Source organism: Heterocephalus glaber, unplaced genomic scaffold, assembly GCF_053883595.1.
Source record: "Heterocephalus glaber isolate CG9 unplaced genomic scaffold, H.glaber_assembly_v1.0 deba00001509, whole genome shotgun sequence".
NCBI classification, from domain to species: Eukaryota; Metazoa; Chordata; class Mammalia; order Rodentia; family Bathyergidae; genus Heterocephalus; species Heterocephalus glaber.
Genome location: NW_028258325.1, coordinates 33424363 through 33437648, shown reverse-complemented (window position 1 = coordinate 33437648; position 13286 = coordinate 33424363). Strand labels below are relative to the sequence as shown.

The 13286-nt window shown below is 39.5% G+C and overlaps 1 long non-coding RNA gene across 1 annotated transcript in view; it reads left to right on the top strand.

The window, feature by feature from the left end:
- LOC147825118 (uncharacterized) overlaps window positions 1-13062 on the top strand; it is a 45844-nt gene extending 32782 nt beyond the window's left edge. The window contains exons 2-3 of the long non-coding RNA XR_015441408.1: window positions 2754-2837; window positions 3167-13062. This is a non-coding gene — a long non-coding RNA (uncharacterized LOC147825118). The remainder of the gene's footprint in view (window positions 1-2753; window positions 2838-3166) is intronic.
- The last annotated feature ends 224 nt before the right edge of the window (window positions 13063-13286 follow it).

Here is a 13286-nt window from a genome sequence, read left to right as displayed (position 1 = left end):
TCAACTGACTTCAATCAAAAGAGACTTAAATGCAAGGGAATGGCCTTGGGGACAGCAGCCAGGACTGAGCAGGCCATTGTTCTAAGTTCTGTTGGGGCTTAGGAGATTGGCAGGACACCTGCTGCTCTCCAGAGCAGAATGCTCAGGTCAGCTTGAAAATGCCCAGGGCTGGGACACTCTGGGGCCTTGGTCCCCAGCCAGCCAGATGCTGGAGACTCCCAGGTACGGAGAGAAGGGAGGAGGAGCCCTCTGGAGGAGCTGGGGAGACATTTTCTACCACTAGAAAAGCCCAGAACAGCTCTCTTCCTTTTAACCTGTCCTTCATGCTTCTTAGCTCCAACCAAAGCTCTCTAGGCTCTTCTGGGAGCAACACTACAGGGCCTCTGCCATAGTAACAGTTAATCACTAACCACTGTCACACCTAATGCTTCTCTTCATTGGCTTAGTTGGGGACCAGGATGAATGATTAGGTCCCCTGCTTAGTGCCTCAGGTCTCCTTTCCTAATTGCCATCCTGGCTGCTGAATAGTTTGCCATTGATGGCTAAATAGAATAAAAATAAATAGTCACTAGTTTTCTCTTTCTGTGGAGATCAGAGTTAATTTCAGTGATTAAAAAATATGTCTATTTTGGCCTAGGAATATAGCCCAGTGATAAAAGCACAGTATTAGTATGTGCAAGGCCCTGGGTCTGATTCCCACCACCACAAAAATAAATAAGTTTGGGCCGGGGATTTAGCTCAGTGATTTCATCACCTGCTGCACAAGCGTAGGGACCTGAGTTTGATCCCTGTTACAAAAAGAAAAATTAATTTAATTAATAATTTAAAAAACCTTAAATAAATTACATGTCTTGTGTTTTGCTTATGCATAAACTATGTTTTATAAAGGAGAGAATATGGCCCCAGGATTTCTGGTCCTGTCATTTATTAGCTGTGTGACCTGGGACAACCAAATTTTTGAGTTGGACTATATGCTCATCTACACAAATGAGGATGGTGGATGGACAAGATTCCAGACTTGAAAGTCAGGCAGACCAGGATTCTAAGGCTAGTTATTTTTATACTAGCTGGATGACTTTAAGCAAATGTCTATTAACATTATTCTAAAAGCTTTAATGTGATAATGTATGTGAAACTTAGCATTGTTCTTAGATCATTATAAGCACACAATAAATAGTTATTATAATAATCATGACAATGATAATAATTATTAAAATTCTTGAGAACCTTTTTTTAAACCCTAAAAATGCAGTGACTGAAGCCTGAAGTGTTGAAGTCAATTGCTGTGCATAAGCCTACTCATTTGACCTCATATTTCTTATGGAAACTTGCTTAGGAATAGACTGAAATTACAGAGAATTTCTGGGCATGGTGGAACATGCCTGTAATCCCAGCACTCAGAAGGCTGAGGCAGGAGGATTGCTTTGAGGTCAAAGCCAGCCTGGGTTCCATAGTGAGTTCAAGGCCAGCCTGAACTACGTAGCAAGACCCTGTCTGAAACAAACAAACAAACAAAATTATAGAGAACGCTGCAACATGTTTAGATTTTATTATATAGTACTACATAACATACTCAGCAAATAATATGATTTATAGGATTGTAACAAACATAGCTATGGGCCAATTTTCTTTGGTTTTTTATGGTGTAATGCCTACAAGGAAACCTTTTAAGGGTTAGAATTCTCGTTCAATAGAAATACCATGAGTGTAAAAAGAGACAGAAATTGGCTCTTTTCAATTTTAAAACTGATTTAGAATATTCTTTTAAGAGCCAGTTGTGGTGGCCCATGCCTGTAATCCCAGCTCTAGGGAGGCTGAGGCAGAAGGATCTGCCTGGGCTACACAGTGAGTTCAGGGCCTGCCTGAACTACATAGTGAGAGCCTGTCTCAACAAAACCAAAAAAAGAAAAGAAAAGAAAATTTTCAAAATGGAATATTCTTTTAATTTACAATCTTGAAAATGCCCTCCTTATAACATTTAAGTTTGATTTAAAATTATTCTAAGGCAATTGTAATTTGTTAGAGATGAGCAGTGCCCACTAACTCTACCACTCTATCTGAATAAGGCTATTAAATGTCCTTTATGTTCCAGGCACTGCTGTAGATGCAGGGATATGGGAGTGAGCAAAATGCTCCAGTTGTTACTCAGCTTTTTGTTACCATAATGAAGTATCTAAGGGAATCAACTTAAAAACAGGAGAAGCCTATTGGAGCACACAGACTTGGAGGTTTTGGTTCACAACTGGTACCTGTTCTTGGTCCAGCCTATAGTAGACCAAACCTCTGCCCTCCAAAGCTGACCTTCTGTGACGGTTGAGCTTCTGCCTGGGTGTCAGCATTGACAGAGAGACTGTACAATCTCTAGTATGAGACTAACCACACCAGAACTAAGAAAGGGCACTGTGGCTGCCTGGGCAGCCCAGTAATTTCCGCAGGAAACGAGGGGCGGCAGAGCTCAGCGTCATGCTGGATTTGCCATCCTCACCATGGAGCTGAGCTATCTGATCAGCTGGCCACTGGCCAGATGTGGTGACTGACCACATAAATGCTCAGTGACCAGTTCAAACTGACATGTGTTACATGTGTGAAACACAGGCTAGATTGCCAGAACTTGGTAAGGAAACAAGAATGCAAAAGACCTCATTGATAATCTTTATGTTGATGACATGCTGAAATAATATTGTGGCCATGTTAAACTACAGTATATAGGTAATATTTATTATATATTTCTCTTTGCTTTTTTTATTTTTTAGAGAATTTAATTACAACACTTGTGGCTCTCATTGTATTTCTGCTGGAGAGCACTGAAGAGCGTCTTCGTCATGGTGTGAGACCAGGTAACACCACAAACTTCTCAACCGTCAGGGGTAGGAGGCAACACCCATGAAAAAGCCCAGATTTCCTTGATTCTTCTTTTATATTCTATTTCTTTAGGTACTTTCTACTCCCTCACAGTCTTTTTGTTTTTGTACTGGCGATTGAACTCAGGACCTTGTGCATTCAAGACATGGTGCCACTGAGCTAAATCTCCCACTGAGTGGCAGACATGGTGCCACTGAGCTAAATCCCTGGCCCCCCTCGTAGTCTTGATTGAAACTCATCCTCTCAGACACCTTCTTTAGAGCTATTTAGTTTTCCATGTTTCAAAACTGTTGCTTCCTTCCAGGTGTAGTGATGCATACCAGTGATCCCAGCACTCAGGAGGCCGAGGCAGGAGGATTGATGAGAGTCTGAGGCCAGCCTGGGCTGCATAGTGAGCTCAAGGCAAGCCTGCACTGCAAAGTGAGTTCCTGTCTCAAAAAAACAAAAAACATCATGAGACAAGAAAGAAATGGAAACAAGTCTTTGTAAATAGGGAAGGGTCAACAGAGAATGGGGAAAAAATAAGAACCAAGATACATCATGTAAAGGTACAAGTTTCCAATGATAAATGTAAATGTATTGTATACATAAAATGCACCAATAAAAGAATTTAAGCAAAACAACAACAACAACAAGCAAAACTCCAAAACTGTCCCTTCCCATCAGAACTTTCCTCTTCAGCAGGACATTTAGTGTCCCAAGGTTGTTAGTAGATTCTGCTGGCTTAGGATATCACCCATTAAATGCCTTTGCTGTTTAACAAATGTCCTTAGCTGAGAGAAGTCAGCCTCTGGTAGTGGTGATCTGATCTAATCACCCAGCTGGAATCCTTCTAGTTCATGGGACAGAAACACAGAGACTGTTGCGACACTTTGCTGATGACTGTCCACTGAGACCCCATGTGCAAGTCCTGTCCCTGCTGGTGGTGTTCCATGTCACAGAAGCTTGCTCTTTGTAGACTACAGTCACTTCAGGAAATGGGTGAGGTTAGGCCTATTAATTACCTTGTATAGAAGATTAGAAAATGAGGCTGACCTGGCTCTTGCATCTGTGGAAGATGGGGAGGAAGAGTCCCGGATACCCCATTGTGAAGGGGAGAACAGGAGTCTGTGCTTGGAGTGGAGTTGGAAACAGTAGACCTGGGTTTAGAACATGTGGTGGGGAAAACACTGCCTCTCAGGGACATTTTTTGATAATACTAAAGGTATCTTGCTGATATATAAAGCAGAGAGAGAGAAGGTGAGCCAATCCCATCAGCCAGGAAGAGGCTCCCCTGCCACCATTCCATGCTCCTAGGGCAGAGAAGGTGAGCCAATCCCAGCGGCCAGGAAGGGCTCCCCCGCCACCATTCCACACTCCTAGGGCAGAGAAGGTGAGCCAATCCCAGCAGCCAGGAAGAGGCTCCCCCACCGCCATTCTACGTTCCCAGGGCAGAGAGGGTGAGCCAATCCCATGGGCTAGGAAGAGGCTCCCCTGCCACCATTCCATGCTCCTAGGGCAGAGAAGGTGAGCCAATCCCTTCAGCCAGGAAGAAGCTCCCCCACCGCCATTCCACACTACTAAGGCAGAGAAGGTGAGCAAATCCCGTGGGCCAGGAAGAGGCTCCCCTGCCGCCATTCCATGCTCCTAGGGCAGAGAAGGTGAGCCAATCCCATTGGCCAGGAAGAGGCTCCCCCACCGCCATTCCACTCTCCTAGGGCAGAGAAGGTGAGCCACACGGGTGCCAGAAGCATCCCTCCTCCCCACCCCCCATAAATGAGAAGACATGTAAACAAGCCTCAAAAACAGACTTCCAGATCACCTACAGCAACCCCAAAGGGAAACGAGATGGAACAATCTGATACTCAACCACCTGGACTCCCTGAACTGGCAACAAAAGAGGATCTCAAAAAAATGAAATCAGAAATAATTCTCAGATAACAGCAAAGATTGTGCCCATAGTGCAAGACATGATTAATAAATCTAGAGAGGATACAGATAAAAAAATAGAGGAGCTGAGGGACATGATGGAATCCCAACATAGGAAACAAATGGAATCCATAAAACAGATGCAAACAGATTTCCAGGAGATTAAAAATTCCATTGAAAGTCTACACAGCAGAATGAACCAATGTGAGGACAGAATTTCAGATATAGAAGATACGATTGCAAATAGTGACCAGGAAAAGAAAAATTGCTTTAAAATTGTAAGGGACCATGAGAAATCAATCCAGCAGCTGCTAGACAATGTGAAGAAGAATAACATAAGACTGATTAGAGTCAATGAAGAAACAGAAGAGAGTGCAGATGACATAAAAAAGCTGTTCACAGAAGTGCTGGCAGAAAACTTCCCAAGCAGGGGAAAAGAACTTGACATACAGATAAGTGAGGCATATAGGACTCCAACTAGCCTTGATCAAAAAAAATCTACACATAGGCATATAATAGTTAGGATTCCAGAAACCCAACAGAAGAACAAAGTTCTACAAGCAGTGAGAGAAAAGAAACAAATCATATACAAAGGAAAGCCCATCAGATCACAGCAGACTTCTCAATGCAAATCCTCAAGGCAAGAAGAGCTTGGAGTGATGTATTTCAAGCCCTAAAGGAAAACAGCCTCCAACCCAGATTGATGTACCCTGCAAAACTATCTTTCAAAATTGATGGAGAAATAAGATACTTTCATGATAAAGAGCACCTCAGGAACTTCATGAATACCAAACCAGCATGCAAAAAAATTATAGACAATATCCTAGGAAAAAACAGTGAGGATCACAACCCCAGGAAGCCCAGCAGAATGAATCTGTTGGGCGTGACAAATTAAACACAAAGAGGAAGAATCCAACAAAAAGAAAAAGTCATGACAAGGCTTTTAAAACTTTTAACTTCATCAACCTAATGAGTATATAATTCAATCTTGTTATTGTTCATGACTGGTATTTTTCTGATTCTAGTGTTGCACACCTTTCCTTGTGCTATACTGGCTATTTATCATCTTCTTGTGTTTACTTTTTAATTGGGTTGTCTATTAATGAGCTGTAAGAGTTCTTTATATATTCTGGTCATGGTTTATATGCATTGTAAATATGGTCTGTTTAAGGACTACTTTTCATTTTAATGATGTCATTTAAAGTTCTAAATTTCATAATCTCATTTATCAAATTTTTTCTTTTATACATCATGTTTTTTGTATCCTAGGAAGTTCTTGCCTGCCCTAAATTCATAAACATTTTCCCTTATAATTTCTTCTTAAAGTTTTATACTTTTAAGCTTTCATATTTAGGTCTGTAGATCCTTTCAAGTTATTTTTATGTATGGAAATAAAAGGTTGAGGTTAATTTTTTATATACGGATACCAGGTGTCCTAGTGCCATTTGCTGAAAACACTATCTTTTCCTCGGCTTTTGAGTTGAGTTTATATTGCATAAAATGCTAATGTTAAATAATCTTTCAAAACTCAGTGGACCATGTATGTGTGGTTCTATTTCTAGACTCTCTGTTTTATTCCAGTGATCTGTATGTCTTTCCTTACACTAACACTGCCTTGATTACTGTAGCTTTAGAAGAAGCCTTAAAATTAGGTACTAAATGTCTTCCAACACTTTTTTTTTTAACTTTTCTAGGTCCTTTGTACTCCTACATAACTTTTAAATTTCAATATCCAATCCTTCATTTATAGCAAGTATACACAGACCTGAATTTTTATATATACTTTGTGTTTCCTAATCCTGCTAAATTCAAATACAAGTTCTAGGGGCTCCTAGAGATTTCTTAGTATTTTCTCTGAAGAGGATCATTTCATCTACATATAAAGATTTTGCTTCTGCCTTGCCAATCCTATCCTAATTGTGTCATTTTATTGCCAGACTGTTTTGGTGGGGCCTAGGTTTCAAAGTTTAATGGACAGATAAAGAGTAAGTATATCTGCCCTTGTTCCCCACCTTAAGGAGAAAGCATTGTATCTTCTCCATTCATATAAGGCATTCTCACTGGAAGTATGGAGTTCATGTCTTTAATCTGTTAAGAAGGTTCTGTTCTACTTCTAGTCTCCTGATAGCTTGTACCATGAATAGCTGTAGAATTTAGTTCAATACTTTTTCTCCAACTAGTGACAGAATCATATGGCTTTTTCCTTTCCTCTGTTAAAATGATGACTTTTGGGGGTGGATCTTCCTTCCAATGCTGAACCAACACTGCCAGCCCTATAACAAAACCACTTTCTACATCCTGCTAGATCTGACTTCTAATAGCTTGTTTTGTTAAACAAATATCTATTTATGTTCATACTTTTTTCTTCTATTATCTTTATCCAGTTTTAGGATTAGCACAATGTTGATTTCCTAAAATGAGGGGAGAAGTGTTCCTTTTTTTTTTTCTGCTTTAAATGTTCAATATAATTTATCAGTTAAAATGTATATGAGCCTGTTGTTGTCATATAGGTAGGTTTTCAAGCTAGGAATATACTTTCTTTAATAGGTGCTATTCAAATTTGATATTTCCTCCAGAGTTAGTTTCATTAATTTGTCTTCCAAGGTACTTCTTAGAAGTTGTCAAATTTATTTCAAAACATATTTTTGAAATATGCTTTCTATATCCTTTTAAATTCTGTAAAATCTGTGGTAATGTATCCTAGGTCTTGATATTGTAATTTAAAAATGTATAATTGATATTGTGTAATAGGAAGTAAAGGTCTAAAGGAGCAGGAGAAGTGGGAGGGGTAGGGGGAAGGAAAGAAAGGAAAAGAAAAAATATGAGAAAAGGAAAAAATGGAAACAAAGTCTTTGCAAATAGGGAAGGGTGGAGGGGGTGAAGGGAGGGCAGGGGAAGGGGAAAAAAATAAGAACCAAGATGCGTCATGTAAAGGTACAAGATCCCAATGATGTATGTAAATGTACTTTATACCTAAAATGTACCAATAAACTTAATGGGGAAAAAAGAAATTTAAAAATTAAAAAAAATAAAAAAATAAAAACATCCACACATTAAAAAAAAGAAGAAAGCAGAGAAAGAGAAATAACACTTAATAGAGATACTTCAAATTAGCAAAGGGAAGCTTAGGGTGGTGGCATACACTTGTAATTCCAGTCCTCTGCAGTGCTGAGGCAGGAGGATCACAAGTTCAAGCTCAACCTGAACAACCTAGAGAGGCCTTGTCTCAAAATAAAAAATAAAAAAGAGCTGGAGATGTAGCTCCCTGTGAAGGCCTGGGTTCAATCTCCAGTACCACACACACACAAAAATATTAACAAAGGAAAAAGTGAAAAGTATAGTAATTTGTTGAAATGAACAAACCTAGGACAAAAGGAAGAGGAAACCAAAATCTAAATTCAACTGAATAATATAGAATAAGGTAAACCAGTCCCTCCCACAATCCCTTGTGCTCTTCCTTTCCAACCTGGGCCAGGCAAAATGGCTCCCACAAAAAAAAGGGTGGCAAGAAGGGCTGTTAGGCCATCAGTGAGGTGGTGACTGCAGGACACATCATCAATATTCACAAGCACTGGGCCGGGGATTTAGCTCAGTGGTGCTGGAGCCCACCTGGCAAGCACAGGGTCCTGAGTTCAATCTCTAGTAGCGGAAAAAAACAACAACAAAAAAACCCCAACCTCATCCATGGAGTGGGCTTCAAGAAGCGCACCCCTCAGGCACTTAGGGAGATCCAAGAAAGAAATGGGGCTCCAGATGTGCAAATTGATACCAGGCTCAATGAAGCTGTGAGGGCCAGAGGAATAAGCAATGTCCCATACTGTGTCCATGTAGGGTTGATCCAGAAAATGTAAAGAGAATGAAGATTCACCAAACAAGCTCTGTATGTTGTCAATCTACATCCCTGGTACCTCATTCAAAAATCTCCAGAGAGTGAATGTGGATGAGAACTAACTTTGAAATAAAATTACAAAACTGCCAAAAAAGAGAGAATAAGATAAACCAAAATCTAAATTAAACTGATCAATATAGAATACTAAATCTGATGAATTGAATGTACTCATTTAAAAAATACTACCAGATTGGTTAAAAAGTAAAATTCAGCAGTATGAATTCAGGTGTATGATAATTAACATGCTTAAAATATCAAAGAAGCCTATGCACAGAAAAATAAATCGGGGCTGGTAATAGTAGTATCAGACAAAGTTAAGATTGAAAGCACCAAACAAGATGAAGAACATTATGTAATGGTATCAATTACGTAAATAAGTCCAAACCATGTAAACTTTATTTATTATGAAAATAAAGAACAAAAGTTTACCGTGGACTTAACCATCATCAAAGAATAAAAATAAAACTAAGAATGAAGAATCTATCTTTAAAAATGAGAAAAAGGAAAACAAAACAACCAAAGAAATAAGGAAAAGATAATTAAGATAAAAGCTGAAACCAGTTAAAATTTTTTGAAAAGATAGCAGCTGGGGATTTGGCTCAGTATTAGAGCCTGGCCTGGCTTGGGTGAGGCCCTGTGTTTAATTCCAGAATCACAAAAACAAAATAAACAGACAAACAAAACAGAGAAGAGGCTAGGGATGTCACTTACTGGTAGAAGGCACCTTAGCCCCAGCATCACAGATCAAGGAGAGATAAATAAATTCTGGTTCTTTGACAAGATCAATGAAGCAGAATGTGGTGACACACTTCTCTAATCCCCTCTGGTCAGGAGGCTGAGGCAGGAGGATATGAGTTTGAGGCCTGCCCAGAAGCCAGTTAGACCCTGTCTAAATGGAAATTTAAAAAAGAAAAAGAAAGATCAATGAAATGAATATCTCTCCAACCCTTTCCCCCTCCTTGCACATATCAGAGGAACAGAAAGTGACAAAAAGAAGAGTAAGAAAAGAGTCAGAGCCGCAGATACAGGAGAGATTGAGGAAATGATTAGTGACATCTTCATGCAGTTCTAGAGCCACAGTTAGAAAATGTCAAGGAAAGGAATGATTTCCTGATGAGAAAACAAGTAAGTAAAATTGATGCTGACAAAAGTAAGTCTGTATAGGTCAATTACTGTAGAAGAGATTGAAAAAGTGACTCGAAATCTATTAGAAAATCCCACCAGAAAAACCCGCATGGCTACCCAGCTGGGGCTCTAAAAGAAAAGACAACAACAAACTTATTTACCTTTGCAGAAGAAACTACTAACCCACTTTATGAAACACACACTGGGGCCAGGGCTATGGCTCAATGATAGAGCTCTTGTCTAGCATGCACAAACCCCTCACTGGGGTCGAACTCTAGCACCACAAAAAAAATTATAGCATGGAAAAATGTGATAGCGTATCAGACTTTAATACCAAACTTGAAAATGGTGTCCCCTTCAAAGCTCAAGGGTTGCCAATGGAGTAGTAGTAAAGGGGGACCTAAGAAGTCACTTTGCTCCTACTTTGTGAATGAGATTAAGGTCCCTTTGAAACAGGCTGCACATGGAGATCAGTTAGGTGTTCAGCTCTCCACCACATAGCCTTCCACCTGCTCCAAAGGGTGAAACCAGAGACACTCACTATGTACCCAAACCTGCTGGCACTTTCCGGCCTCCAGAATTGTGAGAAATAAACTTCTATTGTTTAGAAATTACCCAGTCTCAGCTGGGTGTGGTGATGCACACCTGGAATCAAGGCATTCAGGAGGCTGAGGCAGGAGGGTCATAAGTTCTAGGCCAGACTGAGCAATGTATCAAGTTCAAGGCGAATCTGAACTACCTACTGAGACCCTGTCTCAAAAAAGAAGAAAAAACACCCTAAAATAAATAACCCAGTCTATTTTGTTATAGAAGCACAAAATGGACTAAGACAAGAACATAAAGAAAACTATAAACCAAACTCACTGATAAATATAGTTGCAAAAAATAGAATTAAAATATTAACAATATTTTATTGTTAAAGAACAATATTCTATAACCTAACAGGATTTATTGCAGAAATATAAGAATGGTTTGTTATCAAGTAATCTATTACACATCTATTGCATCTATATACTAAAAGAGGAAAAATATAATCGTAGCAATACAGTGGTACTTCAGTTCAAGAACTTAATTCTGTCTACAATTCTGATCATAAACCTAATTGGACAATAACTGAATAAAATTTCCCCATCAGGTCAACATTGAACCTAACCATTGAATTTGATTCGGTTCTAATCCAATTTGCTTTGCAACTAGAATCATGGAAAGAATTAAGTTCATGAGCTGAGGTACCACTGTAAATGCTAAAAACTTATTTGATAGAATTCACTAGCCACTCCACATCAAATATCTCAGAAAAATAAGAATAGAAGGAAACTATGTAAATATGCTTAAGATGAGCCAAACTCAGCAAGTGAATATGCCATGGTAAGACACACACTATTGCAATAAAAAATGAGATAGCTACCAGCCAGGCGTGGTGGCGCACACCTATAATCCCAGCTACTGGAGGCTGAGACAACAGGATCACAAGTCTGCAGCCAGCTGGGAAACAGCAAGACTCCATCTCAAAATGAAATTTAAAATCAACCAATAACAAATGCTGGAGGGGCTATGGGGAAAAAGGAACCCTTCTCTACTGTTGGTGGGAGTGTATACTGGTACAATCAGTGTGTAGATTCCTCAAAGAACCAAAACTGGAGGTTCCACTTGACCCAGCTACTCCCCTTCTTGGTATCTTCCCGAAAGAATTAAAAGCATCATACCACAGTGATATTTGCACACCCATGTTTATAGCAGCACAGTTCATAATAGCTAAATCTTGAAAACAGCCCAAATGCCCATCAACTAACAAGTGGATAAAGAAGATGTGTCTTTTTTTATATAAGGGAGTACTACTCTGCCATAAAGAAGGATGAGCTTCAGACATTTATAGCTGAGTGGATACGACTGGAGAACATACTCTTAAGTAAAATAAATTGGACACACATGTTTAAATACCACATTGTTTCTCTGGTGTGAGAAACTGAAAGTGGAAATAAAGTCTAAAATGTATAATGGATGTTGGGAAATGGGAAGAAAAAGTGTTCAAATGGAAGGGGAACAAGAGAGAGGGGAGGAGAAAGGAAAGAAAGGACAAGAAGAAAAGAAAATAGAGGGGAAAAGTGGAAACAAAGCTTTTTTATATATAAGGAGGGGAAGCGGGGTCAAAGGGAGGGGGGAAATGGAAAAAAAAAGAAGCAATATATGTCATGTACAGGTACAAATTCTTATGGTGAATGTTATCATTATGTGCATCTCAAATGTACCAATAAATGTTTTGCTTTAATTAAAAAAAAAAAAAGGAGGGCTGGAGATTTAGCTCAGTGGTGCTGCTGCCTGCCTCAAAAGCCCAAGGTTCTGGGTTCGATCCCCAGTACTAGAAAAAAAGGAAATTTAAAGGTCTGGGGATGTAGCTCAGTGGTAAAATGTTTGCTTCACAAACATGACACCCTGGGTTCAATCTGCAGCACACACACACACACACACACACACACACACACACACACACAGAAAAGGAAGGGAAGGAGGGAAGGAGGGAGTGAGAGAGAGGAAAGGAGGAGGGAGGGAGGGAAATGAAAAAAGACCCCTACTTTATACCAATGCAAAATTGGGGCACAGTGGTACACACTTGTAGTCGCACTGATGTAGGAAGCAGTGGCAGGGGAATCACTTGGCCCAGGGGTTCCAAGCCAGCCTGGGCCACATAGCAGAACCTTGTTTGTAAGACAGAACAACAATAACAACCACAACAAAAGCGACGATAAACACTGTGTATACCAATACAAAATAAATTCCAGGAAGATCCAAAATTCAAATGTAAGGGCCAGGGATTTAGCTCAGTGGTTCCGCCGCCTGCCTGGCAAGCCCAAGGGCCTGAGTTCCATCCCTAGTACCAAAAAAAAAAAAATTCAAATGTAAAAACACAAAGAAGATATCACACAAAGAAATCTAGGTTATTGTATGTTCAGTCTGAAGGGGAAGGGCATACTCTGGTTTCTCTTCTACTCATCTTCTGCCTTTTACTAAAAGGTGAAGGAATATTCCTTTCTCACTTAGGCTGAAAAACTCTGAAACTAAAAGAAAAGATCAGCAAGGGCCGGGGATTTAGCTCAGTGGTTCCATCGCCTGCCTCGCAAGCGCAAGGTCCTGAGTTTGATCCCCGGTACCAAAACAAAAAAAAAAGAATAAAAGAAAAGATAAACATATTGAACTATACAAAAATGACAGTCTTTGTATGACAGAAAATATGACAAAGCCATAGGCAAACAACAGAACTGGAAACATAATTTTAAAAAACTTTTACTCTTTTTTTTGTTTGTTTTTTTGGTACCAGGGATTGAACTCAGGACCTTGTACTTACAAGGCAGGCACAGTGCCACTGAGCTTGGAAACATAATTTTATCCTTTTCAGTTTTTTTCCCTATGAGCATTATTTACCTAATCAAAAAATTAAGGCAGTTTTTCATTGTGGAAAATAAGTCTGATGAGAACTAAAGACTGGGGAAAAATGATATACACA